The sequence below is a fragment of the Nannospalax galili genome, unplaced genomic scaffold, assembly GCF_000622305.1.
Source record: "Nannospalax galili isolate Female #2095 unplaced genomic scaffold, S.galili_v1.0 scaffold1018, whole genome shotgun sequence".
NCBI classification, from domain to species: Eukaryota; Metazoa; Chordata; class Mammalia; order Rodentia; family Spalacidae; genus Nannospalax; species Nannospalax galili.
The window spans coordinates 1,416,707-1,429,800 of NW_008342000.1; positions in this window are offsets into that span (position 1 = coordinate 1,416,707).

Below are 13,094 nucleotides of genomic sequence, written 5' to 3' on the forward strand. Positions count from 1 at the left end.
GTATAACACAAAGGCCAAAATGCTTCATGGCTAGCAAGGTAACATTGGAAGCAGGTGGATGGACTGGAGAGGCCTTCCTCCAGCTTTGTACAAAAGACCCAAACTGAGAGCAACTGCCTTGGGCTCTGTCCCAGGCTCTGCCAACTCTCCATGTGGCCCTTCTAGTGAGTTTCCTTCTCCAGGTCTCAGTTTCCCCAGCTATGAACTCAGGTAAGGAACCAACCATGCTTCCTGGGGCATTCTCCAAGGAGGAACAGTAGAGAGTCCTGGGACTCCCACAAGTCCTCAGACTGGACTAGGGCCCTTGAGGTTTCCCCTCCTCTCTGGAGGACAGAACTGGAGCTGCACCTATGGAACAAATGCAGGTGGCTCCAACTGTTTGGGGTTGGGATGACTGAGGACAAACCCTTCATCCCTGAGAGCTGGCCCAGCTGTGTATGATTCATGAGGAAACAGAATCCAAGCCCTGACTCCAAGCTACATTTTGAGTCTTGTTTCCTCCATCAATTCACCTTCACAGAAAAGAGCAAAGTTTTCAGTCCCTGCCTCTGTCCTAATCTTCTCCTGCTACCATAACAAAACAGTATGCACAAGGCAGCGTAAACAACAAAAAGTAGTTTTCTCACCACTCTAGAAGCTAAGGATCAGGTGCCAGTATGACCAGTCTGCAGTAAGGGCTCTCTCTTCCTTGTTGATGGCTTTTCTTCTCTCCTTGTCTTTGCATGGTGCAATGAAAGAACAGAATGAGCCTGCTGCTGTCTCTTCTCATAAGGACAGGATGCTATCAGGAGGGCCACACAGCCTCATCTCAGCCTAATTATTAGGCTTCTTAAAAGATCTGTCTCAAAATACATGATAAGAGGATTTGTGCTGCCACCTTCAAAACCCAAATACCCAAACCCAGCAGACTATTTAAGTACATTATGCGTACAAGCATTCACCGGACTACAGAAGAGCCCACAAACAATATCAGTCACGTACACATACACCCATTCATAGCATCAGTTACAGAATCCTACATCTATTGCACCTTGTGTGCAAGTGTTTGCTTTATAAATTCAAGTGCATAAATTAAAATGCACAGAGCACAATGTGTTAAAAGGATGGATTCAAAACCCCACATTCAACACAACATGGTGATGAAGAATACACTGTGTCACCTTCCACGTGACCTTGTGCCAGTTACTTAAATGTCCCACACTTTGGTCCCCTCATCTATAAAATGGAGATAATACAGGCACAGTTGTTGGAATAACTGAGACAAAAATGGGTAAGATGCTCAGGGAAAGACTTGCTTTTCTCTGCTCTTAAAGGGTACTGCTGATAGTATCAGGGTTTTACCATCCTATCTTGACCAGCATATAAAGATACCTGATCTTTTACAACCCTTATCATGAACAGGAGTGCTCTCTGATAGTGAGACTGAGCCATTTTCAGTTCCTGTCTCATGCTTTTAAGTAATTTCCTAGCATTTTTAAACAATGAGCATATTTACTTCTGTAGCCATAAAAAAATGACTTAAGGGGCTGGAGAGGGTCCTTACGGAGGACCCGGGTTCAATTTCCAGCATGCACATGTGACTAACAGCCCTCTGTTACTCCAGTTCCAGGGGATCCTGTGCCCTCTTCTGATCTCTGCATGGCATGGGTGCACTTACACACATGCAGGCAACACATACCTACACTTACATACATGCAGGCAACACATAAAATAAAAATAAATGAACTATTTTTAAATAACTTTTAAATCTACTTGGGAAAAAGTAAGTCCCTTCCCCACTGAAAAACGCTCGGGGAGAACTAACACCCAGTTTACAATTTGGTATCTCAAGTTCAAGTGATGCAGGCAGAAGCGATAGCCTAGTGACTTGGGGCTCTCTTGGTTTGGGTTCTGCCCACACCCTCTTCTAACAATGCGCTTGGCTGCCTAGCTCATTTTTCTGCACATACTCTGTGCACTCCCTAAACAAAGCCCCTAGCAACCTCAGACTCCCCATCTGTGTCAAGTTATGTATGCATGCACCCCTCTCTAAATAATGAAGTTTCTCCTCTCTTAACAACAGTCAAACAGACAACTTTTATTCAAATGTATTCCCAACATATCTAGGTACAAAGAATGAAAAGGCCAGTTGGGCCTGAACTGGTTTGGGGATACATGCATAGTGAGACAAACTGCCTAGTGGACTTTCAGGGAGAATCCCCTTTTTATCATCTTATACCCATGCATAATTAGGCATGCATATAATTCAAATCAGACATATTACGAGGAACAGAATATGCAGAATAGGAAAAATGATTATATGACCTAAACTATCAATTAAAATTGATAAATGAACCACCCAAGCTATGCCCCTTAGTAACCAGCCCTTCATTTCTTTAGAGTCCTAGAAAGAGAGGTAACCTGGAGCCCCCGAGCCCTCTCACTCATCTAGTCCCTGCACCCTTGCATGGCTTGCACCCTTCTGTTGCTTTGCTTGAAATAAAGTTTGCTTGCTACTTTTGCAAATCTGAGTGGGATTTTATTTCCATTCCTTGAACAAAAGGCCAAGATCCTGGAAACACCTGACCCTGAGCCCATCACCATTAACACAAGGACACTTAGTCAGGTGTGTACATGTGCTGGGAACTGGGGCAGGAGGGCATTCAGAGAAAGGAGATACAGCATTCTGGACCATTGTAGTAGTCTATCAGTTTCCTCCAGCATTTCCACAGTCAAAAAATTGTGGTTTTTCTTTTTAAACTGGGCAAGAGGAAAAGAGAAATATAAAGGAGGAGGGGTATAAGCCATATATGTGTGTGTTTTAAATATATATGTATATATATAAAACCCATACATTATATATTCATATGACAGATGCCAGACATTTCCCTGTACAGCAGCAATTAAGAAGGGAGTTTATTCTAAGGCCTTGTCAATACACTGGGTGTGTTATTTTTAATCTCCCCAAGAAACTGAGCCCCTAATTAGTACCCTCACCAAAGCTTATACTTCATGGTCGGGGCAACCCAGGCTCTCAAGCACGCCTGTAATCATATTCCATATGTGAAATGCAAACATGACAAACCCATCCATGTCTGAAAAAGAATACTTAGAGGAATCACTGTAATTGGGGGTGGGGGGAGCTGAGTGTTACAGCTTTCAAGTTCACCCTTTCCATGTGGAATCGTGACCAGCTATTTCAGAACACATCTTCTCTAGGCAAATCACTGTCTTTATCACTGGAGAGTGAATAAGACACCTGACCAGACCCTTAGAGGCCTGGGCTTGAGTATAGATAGCTCTGCCCAGCTTATTGATGATAGCAAGGCCTAAGCTGTAACCACCCATATTGTGTACAAAATACTGTGTTTTCCCACATTCTCATGTAACTCTTATAATAATGCTGAGGGGAAAGTATAATTATTAGAGTGATCCATTTTTGAGATGAGATAAGTGAGGGACAGAAAAGGGACAGTTTTTGCCCAACCTTACTCAGTTATTGAAGGATCTGGCTTCCTGGTTTCCTAGGTGGATAAAAATAAAGCCAGGCATGGTGGCACACATCTTTAATCCCAGCACTGCGGAGGCCAATGCAGGTGGATCTCTGAGTTCAGGGCCAGCCTGGTCTACATAGTGAGTTCCAGGACAGCTGGAGCTACAGGGAGACCCTGTCTCAAAAAGACCAAAAATAAATAAATAAATAAATTCAGAATCTTGCTACCTGCATCCCATCATCACCAAAAAAATTAAGACCAATGTTCTTGGGGCTGAAAAGATGGCTCAGGGATAAAGAGCAAATACTATTTTTGCAGAGAACCCAGGTTCTGTTCCTAGGATCCAAGCTAGGCAACTCACAACTCCTTGTGACTGCAGGTCCAAGGGATCTGACACCCTCTTCTGAACTCTAAGGACACTGCACTCACATGCACATACTCCCACACAGACAAACACGCATACACATAATTTAAAAATAAATCTTAATGAAAAAAAATCAATTTTCACCTCCTCAAAAGCCTTAAGAAAAGATGGCTCTAGCAGGGGGTGGCCTCTGCAGAAACCTCTGATGGCACAGTTCTATAATTCTTGACCTGCAGGACCAATCATCACAAAAGCATAGCAGTTCAAAAGAAAAGACTTCATTTACAGTGGACAAAACGGGAAGAGCCATTACAGCAGTGATAAGCAAACCTTGCCCAATGCAGCATGCTCTGAAAGAAGCATGGTTAAATCCTGTGTTTCGTGTCCCACCCCCCACGGACTTCACTGGCTTTTACAAGGGCCTGTATGAACCAAGGAGACCGAAGAAGGCAAATATCATATATGATGCCACAGCGTATTGCAAGTTCCTAAGAGAAGAAAGAGCCAGTCTTCTCTGAGGATTGTCACTGAGGTGGTACTTTTGAAGGGAATGTAAGTTGTGCCCTTCTCTCTTCAGACTCTTGGGGAAAGGCCACTGACTTCTTTCACATGTGGGGTCCCTCTTCAGGGTCACAAAGAACAGTGTGAAGCAGGCGTGACTCCTTATTTTTAAATGAGGACATGAATCTGGGAAAGGCAAATGAGTTGTCTGAGGAAGAAATGACCAGAATACCACAATCAACATGATCCTCCCACAGTGATGCTAGGGATTGACCAGGTTAAGGGACAAGCTCCATAGGTGAGGTTCCTTCACTGGACACAGGCAGCAAACCACTCAGATCCAGGCATCCTCAAATCTGTTTTAGCCTCTCAAACCATTCAATCCAGATGACATTTGTATGGCCAACTGGGACTGTGTGGTCCAAGAGGTTATAATAGAAACTATCCACTATCCACGGAGCTGGGCATGGCAATGCATTCTGTTAACGTAATAATCTGGAAGAGGAGACAAGATGATTCCAAGTTCAACGCCAATCTGGGCTAAATAGTTCCAGACCATCCTGGACTACGTAACAAGAGGTTGTCTCAACACACACACATACACACACACACATATACACACACACACATACACACACACACACATACACACACACACACACACACACATACACACACACACCAAACGAAGGGAGGGAGGGAGGGAGAGAGGGACCCACGAGAAGTTCTAGCTTTGCTGGAGCAAAGCTGACAAGAAAAGAAGGCCCATGTAGCAACCCATCACTTCCAGTGTTTTTAACTGGGTTACCTTTGTATAAGCAGGGAGTGATTTACGTGGATGTATGGACATACCATAAAACGACATGGACTCACACAATGAGGACACCATCACCCTCTTTTGAAGTCTTTCACTTTGTGATATTTTGTATGCATATGTATATTTAGGATGCAAAGAGCTAAGCAGAAATATTGCAGCACTCCCCCATGCCTACCACCCTGCTTGGGAAATCATACCGTGTGACTACAGCTGAGGTCTCCAGGCATCCACCCCAAGTGCATCTCTCTAACTTTGCTCCACTCCCAAGATGTAACTTCTGTTCTGGAGTTGGCATTTTCTATTTCCATGCATCTCCTCCTGGTTCGCAATATGTGGATGCTGGGGGGATTGTCATCATCAGTTCAGACTGCCATAACAAAGGACCATGGACTGAGTGGGCTAAATGGCTTATGAACAACATTGATTGATTGATTGATTGATTGATCACAGTTTCGGATACCAGAAATCCAAAGTCAAGGTGCCAGGTAGAGCAGGTTCTGGTAAAAGTTCCTCTTCTGGGTTGTAGGCTGCTGACATCTGTTCACATCTTCGTGAGGTAAAATGAGCAGAAAAGCAAGTTGTCACAGCTCTTGTAAGACACTAATCCCATTCACACCCTATCCCATCCTAATAACCACCACTCGCAAAGGTAATTCCTTCTAATGAGATCACATCTCAGGGCAGAGTTTCCACATGGAAATGTTGGCGTGACACAGATATACAGTTCATGAAGGTATCATAATATATTTTCCTGTGCAATGTAGTTTTTCCTCTTGATCTCATGTTGGTGGGATTCCTTGTTGACGTATGTCATTCAAATGGATTGATTCTCATTTCATAGAGCAAGTGTTTGAACCCTGAACCAAACTCATCTAGCCACCTCTTTACTTATAAAGTTACAGGGAAACTGCCTGGTTGTTCTTTTCAGCATTGTCTGTGGCTGCCTCCCTATTACCGTGGTAGAATGGACTAGCTGGGGCAGAGACTGCGTGGCTTGCTAAGTCTAAAATATTTACCATCTTGCCTTGCCAGTTTCCTGACTACCCCCTGCCCCATTGTAAAGTAGCTCATTATGGATATTACCAGATAGTTTGTTCATTCTATTGATGGACATTTAGGTTGCTTTGTTTTGATAACGTTACAGACTAAGGTTGGGAATCTTATGTACACCTATGAATTCATTCGAGAGTTTTTCTGCAGTTTGTATTTATGAATGTTGAAACATGTTCAGCTTTTCCTGAAATTCAGGGTTTTTTTCTCCCAATCAGTTCTGCTAGTTGTTTACACTCCCAACTGCAACGAAAGTTAACTATTAATTACCCTCTGTACTATCAAACTCTGAACCACATTTGGCACTGCGCTTTCATGCTGTTAGTCTCATGAGTATGAAGTAGATCTAGTTTTATTTGCATTTTCCCTAATTGCCGAAGAGAGTGTGCTGATCCCATTCTTCCACCGCTTGCCCTTCATGGCTTGGCCCACCTGTCCACGATGATGTCTGCATTCTTCTGGTCGAGTCTGCAGTTTTTCCCATAGTCTAGATACAGAGTATTTGGTAGGGACATAACAGCTACCTCTTCCCAGTCTGTTGGTGTTTCTCTTTCAATAGTGTATTGTGGAAACAGAGCTTAAAAAGAAATATTTCTTAATGAAAACTGTCCTTTTATGGTTTGTGTTTTTGTGTCTTATTTGTTTCCTAGAAATGGAATTGCCAGGAACATATACAAATGTTCAGCTGCAGAAGAGAAAGACCAAATGTTTTCTGTTCAGTGTCTCAAAGACACTATGGATCCAAATGCCACCAATACTGGGTGTTTTAAAACTGATGTTTTGCCACTTAAATGGATGGGAATGGCATGTCATTGAGGCCTTATTTCGCATTTCTCACATCACTGATTGTATTAAATTCCTCTGTGTTTTTATTTGCCCTCTGTATAGTTTTTGTATGCAAAATGTTGGTTCCTTTATTTTACTCATTTTAATTTGGTAGGTTTTTTTCCCTAGGTTACATGGATTACAAATAGTTCAATGCTGTTGTATAGAATATATAGTATATTGCCCTCAGTTTAAAAGGTGTCTTTTTACTTTCCTTAAAGTATCTAATGGAGAACAAGATTTTTATTTTAATAAAGTCCAGCTTACTAGTGTTTTAAATAATCATCAGTCCTTCTTACCTTCTTTTTTGCTTAAGAAGTCTTCCACCACCACCACTCCCCTCAGAAATAGCCAAGACAAACTCTTACACATGTACAACACAACACTGTACAAAAATGTTCAGCAGCCAAATGCCCATCCTTGGAAGAGCAGATAAACAAACTATGGTGGATTCACATGTGGAAACTCACAAACAGCCAAGCCTATTAACCACAGTAAAACACAGTAATGTGGAGGAATTTTAACAACGTCATCTAAAATAATTCCCGAAGGATTAAACACCGTTTCATATGCTTTTTGGTGAAGTTAAAAATAACCAAATCAAAAACATATACTTTTATTAGGGAAACTTAAGCAGAGTGAAACAACATAGAAAGAAAAGAAAGGGAATAAATGAGCACGTGGTTAAAGTAATTGTCTCCTCATGTTGCTCAGGTAAAGGGCAGGATGGAGGGAAGATGCTCTGAGATCTCAAGGTCTGGGTTTTGCTTTGGTCAGTGGGTCCATAGGTGCCTGTTGCCTTCTTAACAAAGTCTAAATAAAGCACATACAAGCAAGTCAGGAAAAAAATGATGAAATTGTGCTCAAATTAAGGAGTATAATTAATGTAACTATGTCTTCCTGAAGTCATTTTTTTTCTTTTGTTTTTAAGATTTTTTGCACAGACATCATGGGCATAATCCTCCTAAGTCTTTACCCAAAAGCTTTAAAGTTTTATGTTTATATTTTAGGTGTTCAGTTCACCTGTAATTTGTGTGTGGATAAGCTGGAAATCTGATTGGTTTGCAGTGTGGATAATTAGTCCTCTGCCATCCGTTGTGCCTGCTGTGTCATATCTGACGCTGGAAGGCTTATGTAAACTTGTGTCTGGATTCTCTATTACGTGCTCTTCTCTCTGTCTAACCTCACCAAAATAACCTTTGTGATTAGCATGGCTTTCTAACGAGTCTTGGTGCCTACTAGAACCAATCTCACCCTTTTCTACTTTGAAATGCCCTCCGTATTCAAAGCTCTTGGTTATTCTCCATCTGTCTTAGAAAAGGCCTATGAAGTTCAAAAAAAATGGATTTTCATTGGAGTTGTATTGACCTTACAAAACTAATTTTGGAAGAATCAACAGCTTTCTGATATTGACTCAACATATCCTTGAACACGGTTCATCTCTATGTTTGGTTAGATTTTCTTTAAATGCTATTTCTTCACAGAATTCACATAAAGTTTTCATTTATTCCTAAGCATGCTACATTTCTTTAATATTTATTTTTTTTATTTTATGTGTCGTGCAATGCCCACGGAGTACAGAAGAGGCTGTCAGATTCCCTAGAACTGGAGTTATGGACTGTTGTTAGCTGCCATGTGGGTGCTGGTATTCAAACCCAGGTCTTCTGCAAGAACAACCAATGTTCTTAACTGCTGAGCCATCTCTCCAGGCCCGCATGCTACATTTTTTAATGTAGCTGATTTTTGTATTTTAATCTTTAACATGTTTTTTAATTCAATTTTTTTTAAATTTAGTATGTTGGAGAGAGAGGCATGCCATGGCACACATATAAGACAACTTGCAGGAATCCATTCTTTCCTTCCTCCATGTGGGTCCTGGGATCAAACTTCAGTTGTAAAGCTTGGTGGCAGATGCCTTTTACCCGATATGCCAGCTCACTAGCCCTGTAGTGATCTTATAGCCAACAAACTTAATAAACTTTCTTACTAATTCAACTAATCATCTTTACAGTCTCATGATTTTTCTGTGTATGATCAAAATTGTCCATGAAAGGGGCAATTTGGGGTCTGGAGAGATGGCTCAGAGATTAAATGCACTGGCTGCCCTTGCAGAGGACCAGGGTCCAATTTCCAAAACCCACATGGTAGCTAACAACCATCTATAACTCCAGTTCCAGGGGATTTGACTCCCTCTTCTGACCTCCATGGGCATTACACAACACGGGTGCACTTACATACATGCAGGAAATAACACTTAAACACATAAAATAAAAATAATAAATTTTGTCTCTTCTTTCAAATCCGTGCGTCTCCTGCTTTATGTTCTTCTATCATTAAGATTCCAAATATTATTGAAAAGAAAAGCTGAGAGTCAATATTTTGTCTTCTTTAAAAGAAACATTGATATTTCCCCACTAAATAAGAAAGTTTTATAGGTTTTTCCATGTGCAGTTTGCCTAGTTAAAGCTGTTCTTCATCTCTAAGGCTATACAGGCAAACAAGGTAGCATGCCCATATGTCTAAATTCAACAAATATACCCCTATCAGTCCAGGGTAAGGAATAACAGTGCCCCCTTCATCCTCAAAAAGGCTCCAGTTTAGAGGATAAAACAGAAGGGTGATATTTGATGGTAATTTTAGGGAAGTAATTTGACCATTCAAACGTGAGATAAGTAGTAGGGTGATGGTGCATGCCTCTGATCCCAGCACTCAGGAGGCAGAGGCAGGTGGATGTCTGCGAGTTCAAGGCCAGCCTGGTCTACAACCAAGTTCCAGGTCAGCTGGAGCTACAGGGAGGCCCTGTTTCAAAAAGACAAAAAAAAAATTTTTTTTTTTTAAATGTGAGATAAACAAGAGGACTGTGTTGGTTTCTGTCTGCCTAGAGGTTCCAGAATGTTCTCTGCCTCAGTGGGAAATTCCCAGCCATGAGTAACAAAACAATAACTACCTGTACCCTCCCTCTACAGATGCATGAGAGGAAATGCTCTAGGGACAGCCCCAATATGGTTCAATTTGCCATAAGAGAAATAAGAAACACACACGGAATGGAGTAATTATCTTATCAAAACTCAGTACAACTGGCAATCTGAAATGAAGCTGCCAACAGCCTGGACTGTCACATGCTCTATTTTGTCACTTACATCCCCAATATAAATGCAAAACTGTGAAAACCAGGGGCGAGCCTGAATGGCAACGGATCCATTCTGATGCTGGGCATGAGTCACTTACTGAAGACATAAATTACAGTGCTGCTGCCATCAGCCATCCTATTTGCAAATAAATGTTGTCATCTAATTGTACAAGACTTGGAGATTGTTTAACAAATGTCTCTGAGGAAGGGCCCAACAGTAGCTTGGATTCCCCAGACACCCAGATTCTATCTGTCCAGTTGGGCTATCTCTGTGTGTGCTGCTCTTTCTGTTTTGCACGACAGGTATTGTTATCCCTTCTCAACCTTTCTTAGAAATAAAACTACAAAGGCCAAGTGAGTTTCTTGACGATTCCATTAAAGGATCATTAAGAAGAAGAGATAGAGAATGGCGGCCTCTGAAAAACAGCAGGCGGGGGGTGGTCCTCCTTGTTACAAGATGGATCGCTGAGCAAAACGCCTGAACCTGGGGCTGTCCAGCACAAAACCTATACTTTTCCTCTTGATCTTGCTAGAAAAAAGGAACACACACACACACACACACACACACACACACCAAGCAAACAAACAAAACAAAACGATAGGGACAAGAGCTGGGAACAAAGCCTGGGATTCCTGGGATGCTTAGGGTTTGCATTTTGAGCATGTGGATACCCCATTTGCCACTCACCAGGGACCCTGGAGACTTTGGGACTAGCATGTCTAGGGAGAAGGGCAAAGCTACAGATACTGGGGAAACACAGCTTCTGCATTTATTCAACATCCTGGGTTCAGACCCTCCCAAGGCAGACCCCCAGATACGCATGTCAGTGCCAACAATTTCTTTGGGCAATGAGGGAAATGCCTGGAGAGGAGAGCACAGGTTAGTCAAGGAAGGAAAAGCAAGAGGAAGGGGCTGTTCTCAAGTCCCCTCTGCCAACCTCTGATATCTAGGAATAGCCTGTGCTTTTAACCCTACCCCCCCCCCCAGAAAGGGAAGGGGGCTGGAGCAATTATACATTCAGTCAGAGTCAAAGGTGTTTGCCCAGTCATGTCATTCCTTGGTTTCCAGGCTTGCATTTGGAGATACAAAAGAGAATTCAGCAGCCTGAGGACATCTGTAAGAAAATAAAGGTGGAAACTAGCAAATCAAACACTGGTCAAGTGACCTTAAAATAAGAAGTGGTCTGGTGTGATGGTATATACCTCTAATTCTAGCACTTCGGAGGCTGAGGCAGGAGGATCATGAATTCAAAGCCAATCTGAGCTATATAATAATATCCTGTCTCGGGTCTGGAGAAATGACTCAATGGTTAAGTGCACTGGCTGCTCTTGCAAAGGACCTGGGTTCAATTCCCAGCATCCACATGGTGACTAGCATCCATTGCGACTCCAATTCCAGGGGATCTGACACCCTCTTCTGACCTCCATGGGCATTGCACAAAATGGGTTCACTTATATACATGCAGATATTACACTCATACACATAAAATAAAAATAAATTAAACATAAATAAAATTTATTTTAAAAATCCTGTCTCAAAGAAATCACAAAAACTTAAAATAAGACATAAAATACAAATGGGAGATAGAGATCAGTATCTGCTACTAGCCTTCACCATGTGCCCAAAACCATGCCAATGGCCTGGCAACAACCATGAATATGTCAGAAATGATCCTTCTGCATCTGGAGATTGTTGGAAGCAAACAGTAGGCTACATGTCCCTGTCCTCTTTCTTTGCTTCACAAGATGGGCAGGTCTTCATGCCTGGACTCGTCTCTCTTCTCTGAATCCTTGACCTCTGCACCATCCTTTGCCTTCATCACACCCACTCTTAGTCCCTCTGACTCAAGCTCTGAAATGTCTCCTTTTCCCTCATTCACATTATCAACAGTGTTAATGCTGTTTTTTGAGTCTGCACTCATTCTAGGCTAGCCCCGTTAACCTACGTGATGCACAGATATTATTTCATTTAACTCTCTAAACAACTGTGACCTCATGCTCCCAAACCTGCTGCATCAGTGGGACCTTCTCAGAAAGCATCATAACTTCTATCTACTGTAAGGTACCTGTGATTGACATTGATTGCCAACTTGACAGGATCTAGAATCACCCAGGAGACAAAGTTCTGCACATGTCTGTGGGAGATTATATAGACTGGGTCAGCCTCTGGACGAATCAGTGAGGTATTTCCAACTCTGGATTAATCAGGGTGGGAAGACCCACCCTAACTGCTGGACCAAATAAAAAGGAGAAAGCAAGTTGAAAGCATTAACATTCATGGCTCTCTGCTTCTTGACTGCAAACACAGTATGACCAGCTGCCTCAAGCTCTTGCCAGCAAGACTTCCTCCTGTGATGGACTGTATCCCCTTGAACTGTGAGTCAAAATAAACTCTCCCTCCCTTTAAGATGCTTTTGTCAGGCAATCAGATAAGTAACTAATACAGTGGCTGCTGGGAACTCTTTTATGTAGGTGAGCCTTGCAGTGTTACCTTAGGTTCCTTTGCCATGAACTGCCCAGGCCTGGCCAGCTCTGTCCCCGTGATGCTATGCAGCTAAAGTCTCAGCATGTCCTGGAAGTCCCCTTCTGTCTCATCCCATTAGTTAGCCACATGTCTCAAAGGTCAACCATGATACACATCCTCCCAAGATCCTCAGAGGCAGAATAAGAAAGGACCCTGTTGCAGTCCCTTCTTCCTTGCTATGCACACACATCACTTTTGTTCATCCTCTCTCTCTCTCTCTCTCTCTCTCTCTCTCTCTCTCTCTCCCCGCCTTTGCAACCTCTCCTTAAAAATTAGATGAAGCGGGGCCTGGAGCGATGGCTCAGTGGTTAAAAGTGCTGACGGCTCTTGCAGAGGACCCGGGTTCAATTCCCAGCACCCACATGGCAGCTATGAACCATCCTTAACTCCAGTTCCAGGGGAATCTGAAG